At 35.4% G+C, this 23722-nt stretch overlaps 1 long non-coding RNA gene and 1 pseudogene across 4 annotated transcripts; one reads left to right on the plus strand and one right to left on the minus strand.

Annotated features, from left to right (window-relative positions):
- Positions 1-9: 9 nt before the first annotated feature.
- On the plus strand, positions 10-18861 carry LOC139889408 (uncharacterized; annotated as a pseudogene).
- Positions 12257-14612, minus strand: LOC139892601 (uncharacterized). 4 transcript variants are annotated; one of them, XR_011774165.1, is made up of 4 exons: positions 14320-14612; positions 12739-12796; positions 12569-12662; positions 12257-12465 (listed from the first exon to the last, which is right to left on the minus strand). It is a non-coding gene; the product is annotated as an uncharacterized lncRNA (long non-coding RNA). The 4 variants fall into 4 exon arrangements; XR_011774163.1 differs by adding an exon at positions 13720-13832 and having other exon boundaries at positions 12569-12796; XR_011774164.1 differs by having other exon boundaries at positions 12257-12662.
- Positions 18862-23722: the final 4861 nt, after the last annotated feature.

The raw sequence follows: 23722 nt of genomic DNA on the forward strand, positions 1-23722 counted from the left end.
TTGTTGTCAAGGTTATAAAGTTCCCAACTTTATACACAATACTCATCTGGGTAAGAGCTTATTTTCTTAGATTCTTTCACTTTGTTTATATTCTGCAGGTTTATTTGAAAATATTAATGGGTGTTTATTTTTTTCTTTTATTTGGTGAAAATTATCGTGACCAGGGAGAGAAGTAATGTATTTTAAGCAGGTGACTGAAATTATCGTGACCAGGGTGTTTTTTTAACTTTCTTATAAGATGAGTGTAATTAGTATACAGTTTCAATATAATGAATTTCATTTATCATTTATGAATCCACTTAAAATAAGCGAATAATATATTTCATGATCAGATTTTTGTAAACTGTTTTTACTGTATGTTGATAAAAAAAAGGAAATGAAATAAACGTGTAAACGAAAAAAGGCTTTCCCTGTTTAAGTTATCCGATATGAGGAGTTTTTTTTAAATGATGTACGCGCTTTAACCGGTTAACCAATACGGTTTCCTACCTTTTCCCCTATGACTATTTTCTATCCTTTCCTTCAGAGGCGGAGGCAAGTACACTATAATGGGTCAAGTGACACCATTCAAAGTCCACCGATTAGTCTAATAAGTAGTCCATTTATTTAAGTGACACCACATGTATTTGGGTTGTGACACCAATGAAAAGTCAAAAGCCCATCTATCAACCTTTCTTTAATCCAATTTTGCCATTTAAAAGTAATTTTTTTGAACAATTGAACTTCATCGCAATTTATTTGGTGACTGCATTGTATTTCTTATTATCAAACTCAATTTGCATCAGCAAAAATTTGTAAGTCTCGATATTTGAAGTTGTAACTATGAACTGTTTCGAATAAAAAAATTCGTATGAATTGTATAGTGACACCACTCATATAAATTTCTAGCTTCGCCACTGCTTTTCTTATGACTGTTTTACTTTTACTGGTCATCATAAAATATGTTGTTGGTGAAGTTTGAATGTGAAACATTTTATGTAGAGATATATACTTATTATCACAAAGTGTTTAAATCTATTTCCTTGGTAAATTTTAAGTTTAAAAAATCTTGAAGATTCAGGTTTAACGATCATAAACAGTCTTGGTTGTTTGTTTAATTTGCTGATTAATCATTTGATTAGAACATGATTTCAAAGTTTGTATGAATGAAACTCCATGTGCCATACTAAATCTTGAGCTGTTTTGGTAGAACAAAAATGAATTGTTTTACTGGCTTTTTCTTCCTTCAGATTAATCAACCGCACGGCTCAATATGTCATATAGTACACAAGGACTAGTTTTTATGCTAGCTATCGCGATATTGGCAATAAGTGCTCAAAATTCCGTAGCTCGTGTAACACTTGAAAACGGGGTGAAATCAATGGTGTATTTATCGCCCAAAATAACCCAACATCCGGGTTCTGTTTCCAATAAGTTCTACTATGATATCGAGTTCCCAAAAGGTCATATTGCTTTAAAAAGTTTCAACGGTGAGGTTGTTGATGAAACAGGGAACTCTGTTCCTCTTCATGAAACATATCTTCACCATTGGGCTGCATTAAGATACTATCAACGTAAAGGCGTTACAAACATTAAGTATAATGGTAAATTAGGATTTCAACAATCCGATTTCATAATGGCTGGGAACGCTGGAGTATGCAATCACGGTCTTTCACAGTTTTTTGGAATAGGATCTGAAACGCGAAAAACGTCCACTTATGTTCCTGATCCTTATGGAATCGAAGTCGGTAATCCACTTGAAATTCCTGTTGGATATGAAGAAAAATGGATGCTTAATGTTCATGCAATTGATACTCGGGGTGCAGTAGATCCTATGGGATGTACTGAATGCAGGTATCAAGTAATAAAATGGACAAGAATAAACGTCTTTTTTTTTCAAATAAAGTATATAAATTTGAAGAGAATGAAAAAAGTATGATCAAACCCATTCGTCTTTCTAGTCTTCGACACAAGAAAATGATTCTTCACACCCAGGGGCGGAATATATTGAAGACAGGTAGGGGCATCCGCCCCAACTAGATTATAAAAATTTTACACTAAAATATAATTTTTATTAAAAAATAACGTTTTTATTAGTGTTTACCCCGATGTTAATGAAAAATTTTGTATGCCGGTTCAAGTTCTGCCAATATTCACACCTTTTTCTTTTGTCGAAATAATAAGGATTCTTTATCTTTATACCGTTCGTCAAACATTCTTAGTATGATTTTTATTTTTTACAGATGCATGAGAACGTTTTTTTAGAGTTATTACCTAAATTTTAATTTGATATTGTTGTAAATTTAGTGTAAGTTTTTTCGTGGTATTGTTTTGAAAATGCAGATGTAAGTTATACAATGTGACAGATGATGAATACTGTCGTCCTTTAAACGCAAATTATGAAGGAGGATTACACTGTTGCTATGACGGAACACAATGCAAAGTGAAAAATGAGCTTGAAAAAAGTGTTACTAGGAACCTTTACTTGAGGTACACAGTTAAGTGGGTTGATTGGAGTGACTCAATTGTACCTGTTAAGATCTTCATATTTGATGTCACTGATACTTGGCAACACACAAGATCTTCATATTTGATGTCACTGATACTTGGCAACACACAGGGATCAATGATTGCTTGGTAAGTTAACTTGACACTTCATTTTTTTCGCATAAATATATGAAGATTTAACAGATATTCAGTAAAAACTCGAGAACTTATTTTGTTAATTTGATACCTTTTATAAGTGAAATTTGAAACATTTTGTTATCTTTGGCCATTATTAATCATATTCAGACATAAATTAATCTAATTTCAATACCTTTACTGTAAAATTTTGTTGGGTATTGTTATCTTGGTAGAATATTATACGTACTTATCATCTTCATACATAAACTCTCTAAATTTAACACCTTTTAGTAAAAAGTTGAGAACTCAGAGTAAAAAGTTGCGACCTTTTAGTAAAAAGTTGAGACCTTTTGTTATCTTGCTAAACAATTTAACAAAACTCTTAAGTAAAGGTTTAAATCATATGTGATTTTAATTGATAAACATAAAGTGTTGCTGCACAGATCGAGTTTAATGTTGAACAATCGACTACTGGAGCCGCTTGTAATGGCTACACGAGCACCAGAAGGTCAAGTGTTAGTTTCCCAACTGCTGGTGACGTCGTTTATGGTGTTGCACACCTGCACAGTGGCGGAATAAATTCTACATTATTTGGAGAGGTAACTATTTTATTTTTAAAAGTCGGGGTTTTCTTTCGTTTGATCAAGATTTGCTTCGATAGTAGTATTTATTATTTGAAATACTTTATTCAGGATGGACGCATTATTTGCTCGTCAAGATCTATTTACGGGGAAGGAAACAGTGCAGGAGACGAAGCTGGTTACATTGTTGGAATGACTACATGTTATCCCGAACCAGGTTCAGTAAAAATAGGTAAAGGTGAAATTTTGACGTTGGAGTCTAATTACAGCAGCGTAAAAAGTCACACGGGAGTTATGGGCCTCTTCTATATTCTTGTTGCAGAGTCTTCTTTGACAGTGAACAATCCTGTTCAAGTAAGATTTTAATCTTGTTTGGCAACATTTTCTTTTATTTTTGGGTGGAATTTGATTGGCAGTCAATTTTTTTTTTTATTTTTTTTTTTTATAACTTTCTCTGATTTGATGTGCAGATTCGTCAAGAAACAATGGTACCAGTCTTCGTTTGGGGTATAGCCGTGTTTGGATTTGCAATTTTAGTTGCTGGTGTAGTTGCATATGGAAGAAAAAAGCAAACTGAAGATGGATACCAATCTATTTCATCTTAAGCAGATTTGTTCTCTGATTTCGAAAGGCTGCATTTTGGTTGGTAAAAACTACAAGTTTTATGATCCCAAATATGTATAAAGTTATAAGAAATAAAGATATATACTACGACTAAAAAAATTACCAAATTCCCCTAGAATTTGTCACTGTATAAAAATGTATAGCTTATGTGAAGAATGTTGCTATTTGTAATATAGGTTTGAATCAAAGTTCTGCACTCTAGAATATTATCATCTAAGTACTGTTTATATATATACTAGTTTTATGAGACTGTGCGTTGCACGTACGTTGTATAATTTAGTATTCGATAACCCTTATATGATGCTCTTATCTATGTTATGAGCTCGTGCATTGCACAACAGTTTTATAAATTAGTTTTCAATAACGTCAACATTGATACTGATTAGGTGTACAATACAATTACAATGAAAAAATCTTTCAATTATTTTTCAATTAAAATGGTTTCTAGTGTATGAGCCCGCCATTACACAATGAAGTTGCTCTTAACATTAAATATGAGATGAGTTATTCTGATGCATGAAACCTTATGTGTGTTATCTTTCACTATAAAATTAAATTAAATCGTTAAAATATAAAATTATATTAAATATTGTAATTATGATAACTACTAAACTATACGACTTAATAAAAAAATTTGTTTATGAAACGAAGATTACATATATCAATATCAATTGTGGGGTCCCTTTTTGCTAAAAGCATATCATTACTATGTAAGTGGTGGTGGTGGTTTAAAAATGAACATAATGCATTATGGGTAAAAATAATCAAACGCATTTAGGGGGGGGGGGGGGGGGGGGGGGGGGGATACTAATATTTTATGCAGGAACATTTCAGGTCGCATCATTTGAAAAGAGATTATTAAAGCCGGAAAAGTTGCTGACAACATAGGCACATCCTTCACATCCTCGATTTCAAAGCCTATAGGAAATGGCACATCAATAAGTTTCTGGCACGATATATGGATCGGATCTGTGAGCTTAAAATCATCATTTCATAGATTATTCATGTTGGAATCCCATAAAGAAGCAACTGTTGCCGATAGAATACTGAACGTTAACTCCACCTCGATCGGAAATTGGGATTGGTCCCGGCCTCCTAGTGGTCGCGCAATGGATGAACTCACGGAACTCAATAATCTAATAACCTCTGTAAATATTTCAGATTGTCCTGATTCATGGAAATTTTCCCTCGACACTTCCGGCATCTACACTACATCAACAATGTCAAATCTGATCAATACGCTTAAATATGGCACAAACTCTAGAAACCTATCATTACCTCGAAACAAATACGTCCCACAAAAGATCTTCATTTTCTCATGGAGGGTCGTTCAACTAAAAATCCCGGTTAGAAGCGAACTTGATAAAAAAGGAATTGACCTTCATACCATCTTATGTCCCTTATGCGAGCATCATATCGAAACCATTGATCATGCGTTGGTAAATTGTCAAAAAGTATCTTCAATTTGGATACAACTACTCGATTGGTGGAATCAAAATAACATAAGAATCTCTAACATCAATGAAGCCATCATCTCTGATCAAGGCTTCACACATAATTCCATTGGATCGTCCTTATGGCAAGCTACTAAATGGATTGCGTGCTACATTATATGGAAACATAGAAACCTAAAGATTTTTTCCGGAAAAATATGGAACCCTGCAGCGATAATTTCCGAGATTCAATCTCAAAGTTTTAGCTGGATTTCAAACCGTTCGCAAAAAAAAATATCAATCGATTGGCATCAATGGCTCCTCAACCCATCATTTTACGTGACATCTCCTTCAAATCGCATGGGAGTCGGTTAACACGACTTAATTAAATCGGATAGTGTTCGTTGTTCTATTTAGCCTATGTGGGTTAGATTAAATGGGTTAGTTGTGTGTCAACTTTGTCGCCGCTTGATTGGCACGGTTGTCCCCTCCTTCCCCGCTTGTGTTTTCCTCTCAAGTTCGTTCCCTCATAGTGTTATCTAGTCTACGTCACTTCCGATCATACAGCTTAGATATTTATCTCATATCTTTTTCCAACTATTTCGATTGTTTATAGCATTGTATAGAAGCATATAGGGACTTGTATTGTTATAATCCGGGTAATAATAATAATAATACTTTTGCTTTTCAAAAAAAAAAAAATATCAATTGTGATCATCAGTAGAATATTTCTAAATATATCGACTTCCCTAATTAAATATATTGAATATGAATATATATATATTTTATTATTGTAATTACGATAACTACTAAAAAAAATCTATACGATTTAATAAAAAATTTGTTTATGAAACGAAGATTACATATATCAATATCAATTGTGATCATCAGTAGAATATTTCTAAATATATTGACTTCCTTAATTAAACATATATTTTATTTATTATTATTTCAAACTAATTAAAATTTAAAATTACTTACCTTTTAATTATTTTTTCATTCCGTTTAATTGAGAAATGAAACGTGTTGAAATTTAATTCAATTTAATTAAAAAATTGATACGTGTGCAAATTTAAATAAAATTAATTTAGAAATTGACACGTAAAATTATTAGCACATGCTTTATTATATAAAAAAGTGTATAGATATATCTACTTCTTTGTAGCAATCTCTGAATTTTGATTTTCTTAAATTTGTTTAATATCAACAGTTCTATGAAGACTGCATCAACGTCTTAAAGTATACATTTCCGTCGTTCCTCATGTTTCCTTAACGTAATATTGCGCAAGATTTACAGTAATAATCAACATGCTTACACGATTAATGTAAGCAATTAATGATCAAGATTGATTGATTCCAAAACAGTCCTTATCAATCTTCTTGCTATTGATTCATAATACCCCATTCGGCCATTCCATCGCAATTCGAAATCCACCTCACCCATGGGGTCCACCCATGCCACTAGATACATTCACAATCAAACAAACACAAAGATCACAAAACCTTCCGTGTTATTCTCTCTTACTCTACTCTGCAAGCAACATATAATATCTGTGGTTCTTGTTGTTGCTTGCTCCACTTGTCCGGCAAATCAGCATCGAAGGTTCTCGATCATCTGTGACATAAGCTCTCCCATCATCCAATTTCTATTTTTATTTATTACTGTATTATTTACTTTTCTTTTGTATATGTCTTGACCTTAGTTTTCTTTATTGATGTAATCTAATGTGGTAACTTTACTGTATACACACCTGATACCAATCTATTTCATCTTAAAAGCAGATTCGTTCTCTGATTTCGAAAGGCTACATTTTGGTTGGTAAAACTACAAGTTTTATGATCCCAAATGTGTGTAAAGTTATAAGAAATAAAGATATATACTACTACATAAAAAAATTACCAAATTCCCCTAGAATTTGTCACTGTATTCATGTATAGCTTATGTGAAGAATGTTGCTATTTGTAATATAGGTTTGAATCAAAGATCTACACTCTCTCTCTGTATATATATATATATATATATATATATATATATATATATATATATATATATATATATATATATATATATATATATATATATATATATATATATATATATATATATATATATATATATATATAGGGGCATGATCAATGGGGAATTAACTAATCGGGGGTAAACGGGGGGAAGCAATTTTTTTTTTTTTTTTTTTGGAATTTTTTTTCAGGCATCAAGATCACACGAAAATAGGAACATTTAGAAAAGACACTTTATGATGAATGTTATTATTTAGGCGGGAAAACGATCGACAAAAATAACATTCAAGATAATATTGTTCGTGAAGAATATTAACGTTTTTTTTTCCATGTTTTGTGAAGTAAAATTTAGCCCGATTTAGAGTTTAGCGTTTAGGGTTTGGTGTTTTGGGTTTATTCCATAAACCCAAAACACCAAACCCTAAACCCTAAACTCTAAACCATTCGTGTTAAAAACTCAATCTAAATCCTAAATCTAAACCCTAAATCTAAACCCTAAACCCTAAATTTCTAAACCCTAATATCTAAACCCTATAAATCCTAATATCTAAACCCTAATATCTAAAACCTCAACATACGCTCGAAAAACACGATAATTGTTATATATTAGTTCTTCGAGCGTTTTCCCGCCAAAATAAAAACATTTATCACAAAGTGACTTTATTAAATGTTCATATTTTCATCCAATCTATAATGTTCGTGAACAAAGTTTTTTCAAAAAATGAAAAGAAAAAAAAAAAAGATTTTGCTTCCTTCCGTTTCCCCGATTGATTACTTCCCTCTTGATTTTGATTTTCTTAAATTTGTAGCAATCTCTTAATTTTGATTTTCTTAAATTTGTTTAATATCAACAGTTCGATGCAGACTGCATCGACGTCTTGAAGTATACATTTCCGTCGTTCCTCATGTTTCCTTAACATAATATTGCGCAAGATTTACAGTAATAATCAACATGCTTACACGATTAATGTAAGCAATTAATGATCAAGATTGATTGATTCCAAAACAGTCCTTATCAATCTTTTTGTCATTGATTCATAATAAGCCGTTCGGCCATTCCATCGCAATTCGAAATCCACCTCACCCACGGGGTCCACCCATGCACTAGATACATTTCCATATATACTAACCACCACATGGATTTTGGTCGTTTCACCCCACCCCCGCCCAAAAAATACCCAAAACGACATGCTAACCACCACATGGATTTTGGTCGTTTCACCCCACCCCCGCCCAAAAAATACCCAAAACGACATGGGACCAAACTTCCACCCAAAATATCCAAAAAACCCCCCCACACTATAACTAACTTAAAAAAAATACCCTCAAATTCAGGGGGGTAAAACGCCACTTTCCTTAATTAAAATAAAAACTCCGCCCAACCATTTCGACAGTCCGTATCTTCCTCCTCGCTCCGAGTTAAATTTCACCGACCGCACCGTTAAACTCGAAATATTTCTGTGAACAAAACGAAACTAACTACGTTCAAAACGGACACTTTTAAAAAAACGCTAAATACACAACAGCCCGTACCTTCCCGCTCGCCGCGAGTTAAATTTTTCCGAAAGCAGCGTCGTACTCGAAATAATTTTATGAACAAAACGATAAAAGGTACGTTCGAAACGGACACCTTTTAAAAAACGCTAAAGACAACGACAGCCCGTATCTTCCTGCTCGCCGCGAGTTAAAATTTTTCCGCCAGCACCGTTAAACTCGAAATATTTTTGTGAACAAAACGAAACTAACTACATTCGAAACGGACACTTTTTAAAAAACGCTAACCACAACGACAATCCGTATCTTCCCGCTCGCCGTGAGTTAAAATTTTTCGATAGTAGCGTCTTACTCGAAATAATTTTATGAACAAAACCATATAAACTACGTTCGAAACGGACACTTTTAAAAAAACGCTAAACACAAAGACAGCCCGTATCTTCCTCTCGAAATAAATATATCAACAAAACGAATAAACACAAACACAAACAGAGCACCCACAATATGACCCGAACACCACCGCCGCAACGCGCGGTCGATAACTTTCTAGTTCACAATCAAAATCAAAACAAACACAAAGATCACAAAACCTTCCGTGTTATTCTCTCTTACTCTGCAAGCAACATATAATATCTGTGGTTCTTGTTGTTGGTTGCTCCACTTGTCCGGCAAATCAGCATCGAAGGTTGTCATCTGTGACATAAGCTCTCCCATCATCCAATTTCTATTTTTTTTTTATTACTGTATTATTTACTTTTTCTTTTGTATATGTCTTGACCTTAGTTTTCTTTATGTAACCTAATGTGGTACTTTACTGTATACACACCTTAACAAGATACATGTATACTTTCTTATGGGTGTTTTCATCATTCAACCAAAATAAGTGAGACTTCACCAATGGAGTACCACATTATAATTGTTACCATGAAGTTTGAATTTGATGTTGAACAATTTAACTACTAGTGGAGTCAGTTCTGCTCTGTATGTAGAGGTAATGACTTCAAGTTTATGAGTCATTTATTTTTGTATTATTTTCTTTGTGAAAGGGTGATTGGGATTCAACAAAAACAACAATAAAACCCAATCTCACATTTGTGGGGTATGAAGAATGTGAGATATAAACAATTCTTCCTCTATCCTAGAATAAAGACAAGTCATTTCTCTACCCATAGTGAAAAACCCCAAGAGTAGAGAAATTTGACGGATAGAGAGCTTGCTTTCGAATGGACCTCCTGCCAATAAATAAAAGTGTGTCGTCATGAAAATGGTAGAATCAAATTTCGGTAAGCGTTGTTTCGGTGAGTGATCTTGAAGAATCACTTGCGTTGTTTGGGTCCTAATATCCTAACAACTGGTATCTAGAGCACAAGGTTTCGTTAAGGGAACGATGGCGGAAGATGGGAAGTTTAGAATCGACCGATTCGATGGGAGAGACTTTGGCTTTTGGAAGATGCAAATTGAAGATTACTTGTATCAAAAAAAGCTACACCAACCCTTGTTAGAGACCAAGCCCGAAAGCATGAACGATGCCGATTGGACGCTTTTGGATCGTCAAGCTTTGGGTGCTATTCGTCTTTCACTTGCTAAGAACGTTGCATACAACGTTGTGAATGAGAAGACGACGTTTGCTTGCTTGAAAGCACTCTCTAACATGTATGAGAAACCTACAGCTGCAAATAAGGTATTTCTCATGCGTCAATTGTTTAATACTAAAATGAAGGAAGGTACGAGTGCAACGGATCATATCAATGAATTTAATAATATCGTTTCAAGACTTGAATCGGTAGAGATCAAGTTTGATGATGAACTAAAAGCACTTATCTTGCTTTCATCATTACCGGAAAGTTGGTCGGGTACGGTTACCGCGGTTAGTAGCTCTACGGGAACTACTAAGCTAGCGTTTTGAAGGAATAAGGGACTTGATTCTTGGTGAAGATACTCGTAGGAGAAATTCGGGGGAATCGACATCCGGTTCTTTGTTAAGTACCGACAACCGGGGTAGAAAATTTGAACGCGGTGAGAAGAAGGGTAGGAAGAAGTCTAAGAAGAGGTATCCATCGAAGGATAGAAGTGAAGTTACTAGTTGGGGTTGCAATCAAAAGGGGCACTTTCAAAGGAATTGCAAAAATGGTTCCACGAAAGGTGTAAACTTGGCCGAAGGGGAAAGTGATGATGCACTTTTGTGTAGTGTTGAAAATTCTATGGAGTCTTGGATTTTGGATTCGGGAGCTTCGTTTCATGCTACTCATATCAAAAGCATGATGAAGAATTTTCGTTCATACCAAGGCAAGGTGAGATTGGCGGACAACAAGCAACTCAATATAGAGGGCATTGGAGATGTTGTTTTGAAGACTACTCTTGGTTCTAATTGGACTTTGAAGAACGTAAGGTACATTCCTAAATTGAAAAGGAAACTTATTTCGGTTGGTCAATTAGATGATGAAGGTAACGCGGTTACTTTTGAAAACCGCCAATGGAAGGTGGTTAAGGGTAGTAGTATTGTGGCTCGTGGGCATAAAAGGGGAACACTTTATATGGTTGAAGTGTTTGATGAAGACACGGTGGTTGCTACGGTTAATGTTGAGTCCGAATCAACTCTATGGCACCGAAGACTCGGGCATATAAGTGAGAAGGGTATGAAGATGCTTGTTTCGAGTGGGAGGATTCCGGATTTGAAGAAAGTAGAACTTGGGTTTAGCGAACCATGTGTTTATGGGAAGCAAAAGAAGGTGACTTTTGGGAAATCGGGGAATGCACCTAAGTTGGAGAAATTGGAGCTCGTTCATACGGATGTGTTTGGTCCAACCAATGTAGAATCACATGGAGGTTCTCGCTATTATGTCACCTTCATTGACGACTCCACTCGAAAGGTATGGGTTTATTTTCTTAAAGCTAAATCCGATGTATTTAATACTTTTGTGAAGTGGAAAGCTATGGTAGAAAATGAGACTAACTTGAAGGTTAAGTGCTTGAAGTCGGATAATGGAGGAGAATATGGTAGTCTTGAGTTTAAGAACCATTGTGCAAAGCTCGGTATTAGAATGTTGAAAACGGTACCGGAGACACCGCAACACAATGGGGTCGCCAAACGTATGAATCGTACGTTAAATGAAAGGGCTAAGAGTATGAGACTACATGCCGGTTTGCCTAAAATGTTTTGGGCGGATGCGGTCAATACGGCGGCTTATTTGATAAATAGGGGACCCTCAACACCGTTAGGTTTCCGAATTCCCGAGGAAGAATGGCAAGGCAAGAAGGTGAGTTATGGTCACCTTAGGATCTTTGGGTGTAATGCATATGTGAAGACCAAAGATGCGGATAAAGACAAGCTTGAAGCTAAGTCAAAGAAGTGTATTTTCGTAGGCTACGGGTCGGATGAAATGGGCTATCGTTGTTGGGACAACGAAACTAGAAAAGTAATTCGTTCGCGAGATGTTACTTTTGATGAAGATTCGGTCTATGGTAAACCGGAAACGGGGAGTCCTAAACCGAGTCAACTTCACAATGACTTGAAAACGCCACAATGACTTGTAAATTTTGTTGCAACAGGTAGTTAAAATACGTAATTTACAAAAATTTAGTTTCACAATCAAAAAATGAAGTACTAACCTTTTGAAGATCAGGAGTCTCTATCTCAGCTTCTTGGCCTCTAATTTTTGTAAGATGCCCACCAATCTATGCATGATTCGGATCTTCCCAAGGCATGAATGCTATGTTGTTTATAATGTAATCAAGAAACGAACTTGAAACATAATCATTACACATGGCTTCATGGTTACCATATTTATCATTATCAATAATACAGCTAAATACCTTATATACCATATTGGCCTTGTCAACGGCTAAATACCAAACCAAAGCAATATCTCTAAGCTTCATTGTGATTGTAAAAAATAGTCATTCCTGTCTAAAACAGAGATAAGTACTCTATGTTACAGAATTACAAATAAACTATAGAAAAGGCCCATTTAGGGAGTACATACAATCATTCCCGCATGAAGAAGGCATCTGATGCCCAGGCCCACAAAGAAAACACATTGGCTACACCAAAAAGAAGTAATTATAAGTACATGGGCATGTTAAATTGATATATTGTCAAGATAACTATGTTCATTGTCTCATTTTATCATGAATTCATACAAGGGATTATCACTAAAATGCCCATTTTTTCTCCCTTTTTGACTCAGAACCCATAAAAAATAAAAGTTGACAATTTGCCCGCGCAAAACGCAAGGGCGCAAGGTGCCTGTTTTGCGACCTTGCTTCCCGGTGGACTCAAGGTGCCTCTTGCGACCTTGCTTCCCGGGGATATTTCATCAAACAGCTTACGTGCATCTTGAATATTTGAATTTTTTTAATACTATTTTAGATAATAAATTTTCGTGTAACAAACTATTGATCAGTTTGTGACAGATGGATGTTCGATGCATGTTAATAGTGGTGGCAATTCTTGTAAAGTGATTATGCCCAATTATTCAGTCAATTGCCTTTTAAAGTGACGATAGTTAGCCAGTAGTATTTCATGTATCTTGGCATTTGAGGTTTTGAATTATTACATTTGAAACTTGATTTTGGAAGAATTAATGTATTGATTTTTGGAAGAATTAATGTATCAGAATTTGAGCACGTCAAGTTTTTTAGAGCCAGTGGCGTCCATTATGTTTCATCTGTGATGGTGGTAAGAGAAAACAATCGTGACTTTCTTTATGAATGATTTGATAAGTCGAAAAAACCGTATCACGGATGCACATAAGGTGTTTAATGAAATGTCTGAAAGAAAACATTCACCATGATATCAGGCATGAGCAAGAGGCACCTTGCGTCCTTGCGTCCCCGGGAAGCAAGGTCACAAGAGACATCTTGCGTCCTTGTGTCCACCGGGAAGCAAGGTCGCAAACATGCATTGCACCTTTGATATCATCGTTAAAAATGTTAACAGATGGGCACAAATGATCACAATACACCAAAGAATCACTCTCAAATTTTAAGATCTCCACTTGCACCACTAAACTTGTGTGCTGAATACAGCTTAACTAAACCATCCATCATTTGAGTGTGAGATTTTTATTACAGACACCTATCGGAAACAGTTCAAAATAGGAAGAATTTAGTCAATTACTTAAAATTACACATAAAATAATACCATAATAATCATCTTATAAAAGTAGCTTTGACCACTAAAGATGTGCCCTTCTATATTATCACACACAAATTGATTTGAATAGATTGTAATTGACTTCACTACATTAGCAACGTTTATCTATCACACATCTCTTAATTAATCAATATAAATTCAAATTCATAATAAATTACAATCAATAGACAACCTTCATTCCAGTATTACTGGACTCATTATAGGTCTAGTCTAATCTAATCACTTCGAATATCATATCTTCTATACCCATATACATATGCAGATATAAACAATTCAATTCAATATAAATTAATGAGATTAGATCAAAAATATATATACATTCAATCCAATTACCCTTCAATTCAATACAAATTAATTAAATGAATAACATCGAAATTTGAATTTAAACCTAGAAATCAAAATTTGGTACCTCCTTGCATATATTGAATTGGAACGAATCAATCAGATTCATCGTCGAATTTCTTCCCTTTCAACAGAAAATCGATCACTGGTAATGATTTATGACACGGAAGTTAATTGGCCTCCTATTGATATTATTGTTTCATTTAGATCAAAATCAAACCATATCTTCTTCTTGTGCTATTACGGTATGCGAATTAAATTTAGGTTAATGAAGATGTAATCTCCATTTTGAAGATCGTCGTATGTTTTTTGAGAGGAAATTAGAGTTTTTGATGTTTTTGAGTGTGTGAATGATTTCAATTTTGCAGAACCCCTAATTTTTTTTTTTTTTTTTTTATCAAGACCCGTGTTTTTTAAGCATGTGTAAGGGTAATTTAGTCCGTCTAAATAAAAAATTCTTTGATTATGAAGTGATAATGCTGATGTGAAAGTTTGAAGGGTCTTGATTTAGTAGATCATTATAAAATTATAAATTGAATTGATGGGTAGGATTAGAGTTTTTGGATTTAGATGACCTCGTTTATTTTTTGTTATTATATATAAATACGACGAGGTCATAGGTCCATTTGGGCCCAAAATTTTGGATGTAAAAGCAAAAATAAAAAAAAATAAATAAATAAAATTTGCTCACGTCATCATGTTACTATTCCTACTATTCATTCATTCCCGCTGATATACTTATTTATAATTATAATAATAGAGATAAAAGAGATTATCGTGACCAGGGAGGGAGGGAATGTATTTTAAGAAGGTGACTGAAAATATATTTTTTTCAACTTTGTTATAAGATGAGTGTAATTAATATACAATTTCAGTATAATGAATTTCATTTATCATATATGATTCCACTTAAAATAAGGGAATCCTATAGTTCATGATCAAATTTTTGTAAACTGTTTTTACTGTATGTTGATAAAAAAAAAAGGAAATGAAATAAACGTGTAAACGAAAAAGGCTTTCCCTGTTTAAGTTAGCTAGAGAGTTTTTTTAACATGATGTACGCGCTTTAACCGGTTAACCGATAGGGTTTCCTACCTTTACCCCTATGACTTTTTTCTATCCTTTCCTTATGTGTGTTTTACTTTTTCTGGTGATCACAAAATATGTTGTTAGTGAAGTTTGAATTTGAAACATTTTACGTAGAGATAAATACTTATTATCACAAAGCGTTTAAATCTATTTCCTTGGTAAATTTTAAGTTTAAAAAATCTTGAAGATTCAGGTTTAACAATCATAGACAGTCTTGGTTGTTTGTTTAATCTGCTGATTAATCTTTTGGTTAGAACATGATTTCAAAGTTTGTATGAATGAAACTCCATGTGCCATACTAAATCTTGGGCTGTTTTGGTAGAACAAAAATGAAATGTTTTTACTGTCTTTTTCTTCCTTCAGATTAATCGACCTCACGGCTCAATGATGTCATATAGTACTCAAGGAGTAGTTTTTACGCTAGCTATCGCGATATTGGCAATATGTGCTCAAAATTCCGAAGCTGGTGTAACACTTGAAAACGGGGTGAAATCAATGGTGTATTTATCGCCCAAAATAACCCAACACCCGGGTTCTGTTTCCAATAAGTTCTACTATGATATCGAGTTCCCCAAAGGTCATATTGCTATAAAAAGTTTCAATGCTGAGGTGGTTGATGAAGCAGGGGACCCTGTTTCTCTTCAAGAAACATATCTTCACCATTGGGTTGCAGTAAGATACTATCAACGTAAAGGTGTTACAGACATTAAGTATAATGGTAAATTAGGATTTCAACAATCGGATTTCATAATGACCGGGAACGTTGGAGTATGCAATCATGGTCTTTCACAGTTTTTTGGATTAGGATCTAAAACGCGAAAAACGTCAACATATGCTCCTGATCCTTATGGAATCGAAGTTGGTAATCCACTTGAAATTCCTGTTGGATATGAAGAAAAATGGTTGCTTAATATTCACGTAATTGATACTCGGGGTGCAGTAGATCCTATGGGATGTACTGAATGCAGGTATCATGTAATAAAATGGACAAGAATAATCATCTTTCTTTTTTTTATTTCAAATAAAGTATATAAATTTGACGAGAATGTAAGAAATATGATCCAACCCATTCATCTTTCTAGTCTTCGACACAAGAAAAGGATTCTTCAGACCCAGGGGCGGAATATATTGAAGACAGGTAGGGGCATCCGCTCCAACTGGATTTCAAAAACTTTTACACTAAAATAAAAATTTTATAAAAAAATAAGGTTATTATTAGTGTTTACCCCGCTGTTAATGAAAAGTTTATTACTAGTTTTTGGACCCGCGACATATGTATTCGGATTCAAGTTCTGCCAATATTCACACCCTTCTCTTGTGTCACTTTTTCAAAATAATAAGGATTCTTTATCTTTATACCGTTCGTCAAACATTCCTAGTGTGATTTTCATTTTTTAAAGATGTATGAGAACGTTTTTTTTAGAGTTATTACGTAAATTTTAATTTGATTTTGTTGTAAATTTAGTGCAAGATTTTTCATGTTATTGGTTTGAAAATGCAGATGTAAGTTATACAATGTGACAGATGATGAATACGGTCGTCCGTTGAACGCAAATTATGAGGGTGGATTAAACTGTTGCTACGACGGAACACAATGCGAAGTGAAAAATGGGCTTGAAAAAAGCGTTACAAGGAACCTTTATTTGAGGTATACAGTTAAGTGGGTTGATTGGAGTGACTCAATTGTACCTGTTAAGATCTTCATATTTGATGTCACTGATACTTGGCAAAACACAGGGATCAATGATTGCTTGGTAAGTTAACTTTACACTTCATTTTTTTCACATAATTATGTGAAGATTTAACAGAAAATTAAGTAAATACTTGAACTTATCTTTAAAGTTGATACCTTTTAAGTGAAATTTGGCCATTATTATTCATATTCAGACATAAATTAATCGAATTTCAATACCTTTATCGTAAATTTTGTTGGGTATTGTTAATCTTGGTAGAATATTATACGTACTTATCATCTTCATACATAAACTCTCTAAATTTGACACCTTTTAGTAAAAAGTTGGGACCTTATAGTAAAAAGTTGAGACCTTTTGCTATCTTGGTAAACAATTTACAATTTTTAAGTAATGGTTTAAATCTTATGTGGTTTTGATTGATAAACATAAAGTGTTACTGCACAGATTGAGTTTAATGTTGAACAATCGACTAGTGGAGCCGCTAGTAACGACTACATAAGAACTAGAAGGTCAAGTGTTAGTTTCCCAACTGCTGGTGACGTCGTTTATGGTGTTGCACACCAGCACAGTGGTGGAATAAATTCTGCTTTATTTGGAGAGGTAATAATTTCATATTTATCGTTATAACTAATAATAATAGGCTTTAGATGTGTCTTCTTCAATGAGAATATTCGCTTTCGGGGGAGATAAAATGAGAAATAACACTGTAGAGAGAGAAAGTGAGGTTGGAGTGTGGAGAGAGGTGAGGAACAGGAAATCTTCAGGCACGAATAGAGGTAGGGAATTTCATAGCGGTAACTAAGAAAACTACAACTCGCGTCGAACCGGAAATCATCTTAAATCGTTTTTGTTTTTCAATTTCCCGGATGAATGGAGAGTGGTGGAACTATGGAAAATGTTCAAGCAATATGGATGGGTAAGGGATGTGTATGTGGCTAAGAAAAGGTTAAGGAATGGTATGCGCTTCGCTTTTGTAAGGTTTGGAGAAGTCCAAGATGAAGAAAGGTTACTGAGCAAGCTAAAGGAAATCAGAATCGATGGGCGGATGCTGCTTATCTTTAAGGCAAAAGAGCGAGCAAATAACAAGGCAGGAGACAGCAACATGGCATATGGCAATATGGGGGCAGCCAACTTTCAACGTAATCGGGTACAAGATAAAGCTGAAACTGCAAATGTTAATGGCAATGACAGTCACAAGGAGAGGGTGAATCCAAAATCCTTTAGGGATGATCAGAAATTCAGCGATGTCTTGGGAAACAACAACAGACACAATCAACAATATGGATTGAGAGGAGATGCTGTCAAAAACCATCAAAACATTCAGAACATCGCCAAGCAACAATACGTAGTGAAAGGTGCTGTAAACAACCAACAAAACAATCAACCTAAAGTGTGCAGTGGTCCAGACCAAGAGCGTATGGTTAATATTCCTGCAGATGAGGACAACATGGGTTTAATGAGAAAAGCACTGATTGGAGAAGTTAAAAAACTCGAGTACTTAAGCAACTTTCGTTCCTTATGTGTAGCTGAGGGTCTATGCAATTTTGAATTAAAGTGCCTTGGAGGACTAGAGCTGATGATTATTTTCGAGGATGATAACTCTGCAAAGAATATCATGAAACAAGATGACCACAACCTTAGAAGGTGGCTTAGTAATGTTAGATTGGGGGGCTGCCCCTACACTGTTGCTGGAAGGATAACGTGGTTGAACATAATAGGGGTGCCTTTTAGGTATTGGAAGGAAAATACGTTCAAGACGATTGCTCAATGGTGGGGTCAAATTCATGAGATGCATAACTGCACTTTCAAAGGAAATCAAAATCTAATCTACGGGAAAGTCCTAGTTAAGGTATGGGGGCAAACTTAATCAATGAAACTGTCAAACTAAGAGCTGGAAGTAGCTTATTTTATGTCAAAGTCATAGAAGATTTGGGAGATGTAATTGAGATCGAGCTAGAAGACCCTAACAACAGCGAATGGGGCGATGACGATCACAACACTGAAGATGAGGATATTAACTATAGCTCCGACGATGATGATGGCGACGTCCGAAGGCCCATCCCAATTGACGATGATGAGGTTTTCAAAAAATCGGTCCCGGAATTCTCACCGGAAGATGAAGGTTCCAGGAACTCCGATGATGGCCTGGGGAATAGAAACATTAATGAAATTGACAGCGCCTCTTGCAATTCCAATGGCAGTAATCATGAATGCAACATTGGAAATCCAAATTACGTGGGTGAAAAAGGTACGGAAGATAAACCATCAGGTCTGTATAACGACTCTTGTAATCATAACGAGCATGGACATGTGGTAAAAGATAAACCTAATACACCATATAAGCCCATCAATGAAGGTGAACGTGGTGAGCCCACTAAGGAGAATAGGCCTGTAAATTCAAGTGGTGATGAAACAACCCAACCCGTATTAAAACCAGCCCATAAAAATTTTTCCTTTTAATACGCGTTAAATAATACTTTAGGTCCCATTACACAATTTCCAAAACATATTGGTTACCAAAGTAAGTTCAACGAACTTAAAACATACATTAATAATTTAAACTCCCTAATACAATGGTTCATTAATTAAATCGTAAACCGGTTATAATCATTATGACCCGACTAGTTACGTTTACACAAAACCGAGCATGGTGATTTGGGACTACGCTACCCAAATCCTAATCGAGTCCAAAAACAAGATCTTCTAAAGCAACCTAGCCAAGATCTCTAATCCCCATGCTTACCCGAGCCGCCATCACGCGAACCTATAAAAATATCAACAACGAGAGGGTAAGCTAATGCTTAGTGAGTGAGAATATACTACATACATATATATGCATAAAATGGACACGCCACACAAATAATCAAATACCGCATACCGGAGCATCCAAGTGTAAAGGCAAGCTAAGCTAGGCATACCATACGATCACTAAGCAACAAGTTAATAATATCAACAAATATAAGTTCACCCATGACAATGTGAACAATGCCAAGAAGCTACACCCATAGGGTTAGCTACAACACAACAATACATTAATATATATAACAATATAAACGAATAAGGTTACCAAACTACAAGGTTAACCCCTTAACGTCAATCATACGAACATTGGCCGAACAACCCGAGCCTTAGTAAATTCGCACAACCCGAAATTCACTTTTCCACCAATTCAACAACCGAGGTTGGCCGAACTACCCGAGCCTCAATGAATTCGAACAACCCGAAATTCATCACTTCATCGATAAGATGACCGAACAACCCGAGTCATCATGAATCCACACTACCCGAGATTCACTTCCCAAATCAAAACCCACATCATCGGGTTATCCAAAACGCAACACAATACTAACCCTTCGCCATTGGGGTTATAACATCCACATCACAACCACGTGTGATAACGTACACACAAAACGTGGACCTCGCCAATGGTGGTCAACCAAAACGCACAACCGTGCCAATTGAACTCATACAAAAGTCCATCAAAACCACCTATATGTGAAGTGAGCTCTATAGCCGAGAATCACTTCACCCGACCCGCACCCATCCTACACATACATATGCATATCGGATATTAACACTCACCTTGTCGCCTTGAAGAAATGCTTCCAAGTAATCCGCAACTCGTCAATGGAAAGTACCTAATCCATTATCACAAATTCAACAACACACTTAGATTGGATCTACAAACCAACCCAATTCGACACTTAGTGCAATTTCGACCCAAATGCACTTCCAAGGACAAACCGCGCCCAAACTACCCAATAATCACTATATATATATATATATATATATATATATATATATATATATATATATATATATATATATATATATATATATATATATATATATATATATATATATATATATATAACACATGTGATAATGGTCCTAATATGCCAATTAAACCCGAACACAAGTGTTAAACACTTATCGTTCTCAAAATCGCCCATAAACCCTAATTTTGACCCATAAGGTCAAAATCTCACCATTTACAAGTTTTGACACCAAAACATGTTTAACTCGGTTTTATACTTCAACTTAATCCATTTTAAGTTTACAAACCGCATCAAATCGACATTCGAGTCATAATCCTCAACAAACACTAATTTTGACTCTAGTCAAAATTAGTCAACCACGAAAACCCTAAAAGTCTCCAAAACACCAATAATCACTAATGCTAGTGATTGTACACCATTTACAAGTCTTAAACATGGTTAAATCATTAACCAACCCAAAACCCGCCTTTAACACTTATAAACCCGAATCTTGGTGTTAATCTCCAATTAACAACTAAATGTGTTCCATCTATGAATCATACAATCAAAAGCCCCAAATTTGAATGATGAACACGAAAATGAAATTCGGAGTTAGAGCTTACCACTAGTATCACCGTGTAGCTAGGAACGATGAGAACAACCTAGTCAACTACGCCAAAGATCAAATCCCGCTTCTTCCTTTCCAAAAATCCCTTTGAATTCAATTGGGTGTTTGAGTTTTGAGAGAAAAATGAAAAGAAAAGGAAATTAGGAAAATGAAATGAGTGGATGAGGTTAAAACCTCAAATCTGGCTCAAACGCGAAATGACCAAATTGCCCTTGAACCTTATTTAAAATTACAAGAATCTGGTACCAGTTTGCCCGTATCGCCGCGCCGCGGCCTTAAGTGTCGCGCCGCCACATTTGCCTAGGTCTGGAATCATTTTATATCAAGCTTCTGATCTGGATTCTTTCGAAACGCCGCACCGCGGCTCCATTTGTCGCGCCGCGAAACTGCTTTCCCTGATTCATTTTTCTCGCGTACTAACTTCAACATGCGAGTACGCCTTGAACCATCCGTAAACTAGTCGTACGCACACTTTACACCTATAAGTCATGTACGAGGAAAACGGGGTGTTACAACTCTCCCCCACTTAAATTCGATAACGTCCTCGTGATCCTAGTCACAAACCCAAACGGACCCACACTCAATGGTCCTCGAACATGTATTTCAAACCGATTTCTACCACAATTTCACTAACCCGAAGGTTAATCCAATGACAAATTACACATTTGCTCGCATCCCGAGACGTACAATACACGCAACCACGAAGTCTACAACGATCCCTTAGACAATTCTTCTCAAAGAGTTACCCTTAACAACTAAATCGTCACCCGTGATTTATCAAATTCTACAATTTCCGAGCATTAGCACTAACTCAATCCCTCATATCGGGAAAACTCAACCAATCTCGTACCGAGATATCAACCCCTAGCGTACCATACCAAGTACGTCGCTAGTAACAACCGCACATCAGAATAAAGTCAACCATCTAAACCGACGAAGACCGATCCAAACGACTATGGCAACGCTAATCCCAAGGTATACAAAATCGACTATCGTCACACCCATAACAACACGTGAGCGAAACACGGCTATCGCACCACTAATCATACAACATGGTCCTCAAGACCCCACCATCGGCGTATAAAACAACCAATAGATCACACCACACGGTCCTTACTGAAATGTCCCGTTCTTATTGATTAAAAACGTTCCATATTAATTGATTTCGTTGCGAGATTTTGACCTCTATATGAGACGTTTTTCAAAGACTGCATTCATTTTTAAAACAAACCATAACCTTTATTTCATAAATAAAGGTTTAAAAAGCTTTATGTAGATTATCAAATAATGATAATCTAAAATATCCTGTTTACACACGACCATTACATAATGGTTTACAATACAAATATGTTACATCAAAATTAGTTTCTTGAATGCAGTTTTTACACAATATCATACAAACATGGACTCCAAATCTTGTCCTTATTTTAGTATGCAACAGCGGAAGCTCTTAGTATTCACCTGAGAATAAACATGCTTTAAACGTCAACAAAAATTTTGGTGAGTTATAGGTTTAACCTATATATATCAAATCGTAACAATAGACCACAAGATTTCATATTTCAATACACATCCCATACATAGAGATAAAAATCATTCATATGGTGAACACCTGGTAACCGACATTAACAAGATGCATATATAAGAATATCCCCATCATTCCGGGACACCCTTCGGATATGATATAAATTTCGAAGTACTAAAGCATCCCGTACTTTGGATGGGGTTTGTTAGGCCCAATAGATCTATCTTTAGGATTCGCGTCAATTAGGGTGTCTGTTCCCTAATTCTTAGATTACCAGACTCTAATAATGTGGCCCGGTTTTCCACATTTATAACAAACTACATTGGCATAACTTGCTCCGACACTACTTGCTCCGCCATTACTCGTTCCGACAACATTTGTTCCTTTCGTTCTGTTAACCCCTGGTCCGTAGACCTCACACTTCGCCGCGCTATGACCATTTCTTTTACACTTGTCGCAAAATTTGGTGCAGAACCCCGAGTGATACTTTTCACACCTTTGGCATAGCTGCTTCTGATTGTTGTTGTTGTTGCGATTGTTATTGTTGTTGGGACGATTGTTGTAGTTGCTGTTGCTGTTGTTGTTGTTATTGTTGTTGTTGTTGTTGTTGTTGTTGGGCCGTTTGTTGTAGTTGCGATTGATGTTGCGATTGTTGGGATAATTGTTGCGATTATTATTGTAATTGCTGTTGTTGTTGTATTGGTGATTCTTATCACCGTTTTCCTCCCACTTTCTTTTGACTTGCTTCACATTGGCCTCTTCAGCCGTCTGTTCTT

Source organism: Rutidosis leptorrhynchoides, chromosome 2 (assembly GCF_046630445.1).
Source record: "Rutidosis leptorrhynchoides isolate AG116_Rl617_1_P2 chromosome 2, CSIRO_AGI_Rlap_v1, whole genome shotgun sequence".
Classification (NCBI taxonomy): Eukaryota; Viridiplantae; Streptophyta; class Magnoliopsida; order Asterales; family Asteraceae; genus Rutidosis; species Rutidosis leptorrhynchoides.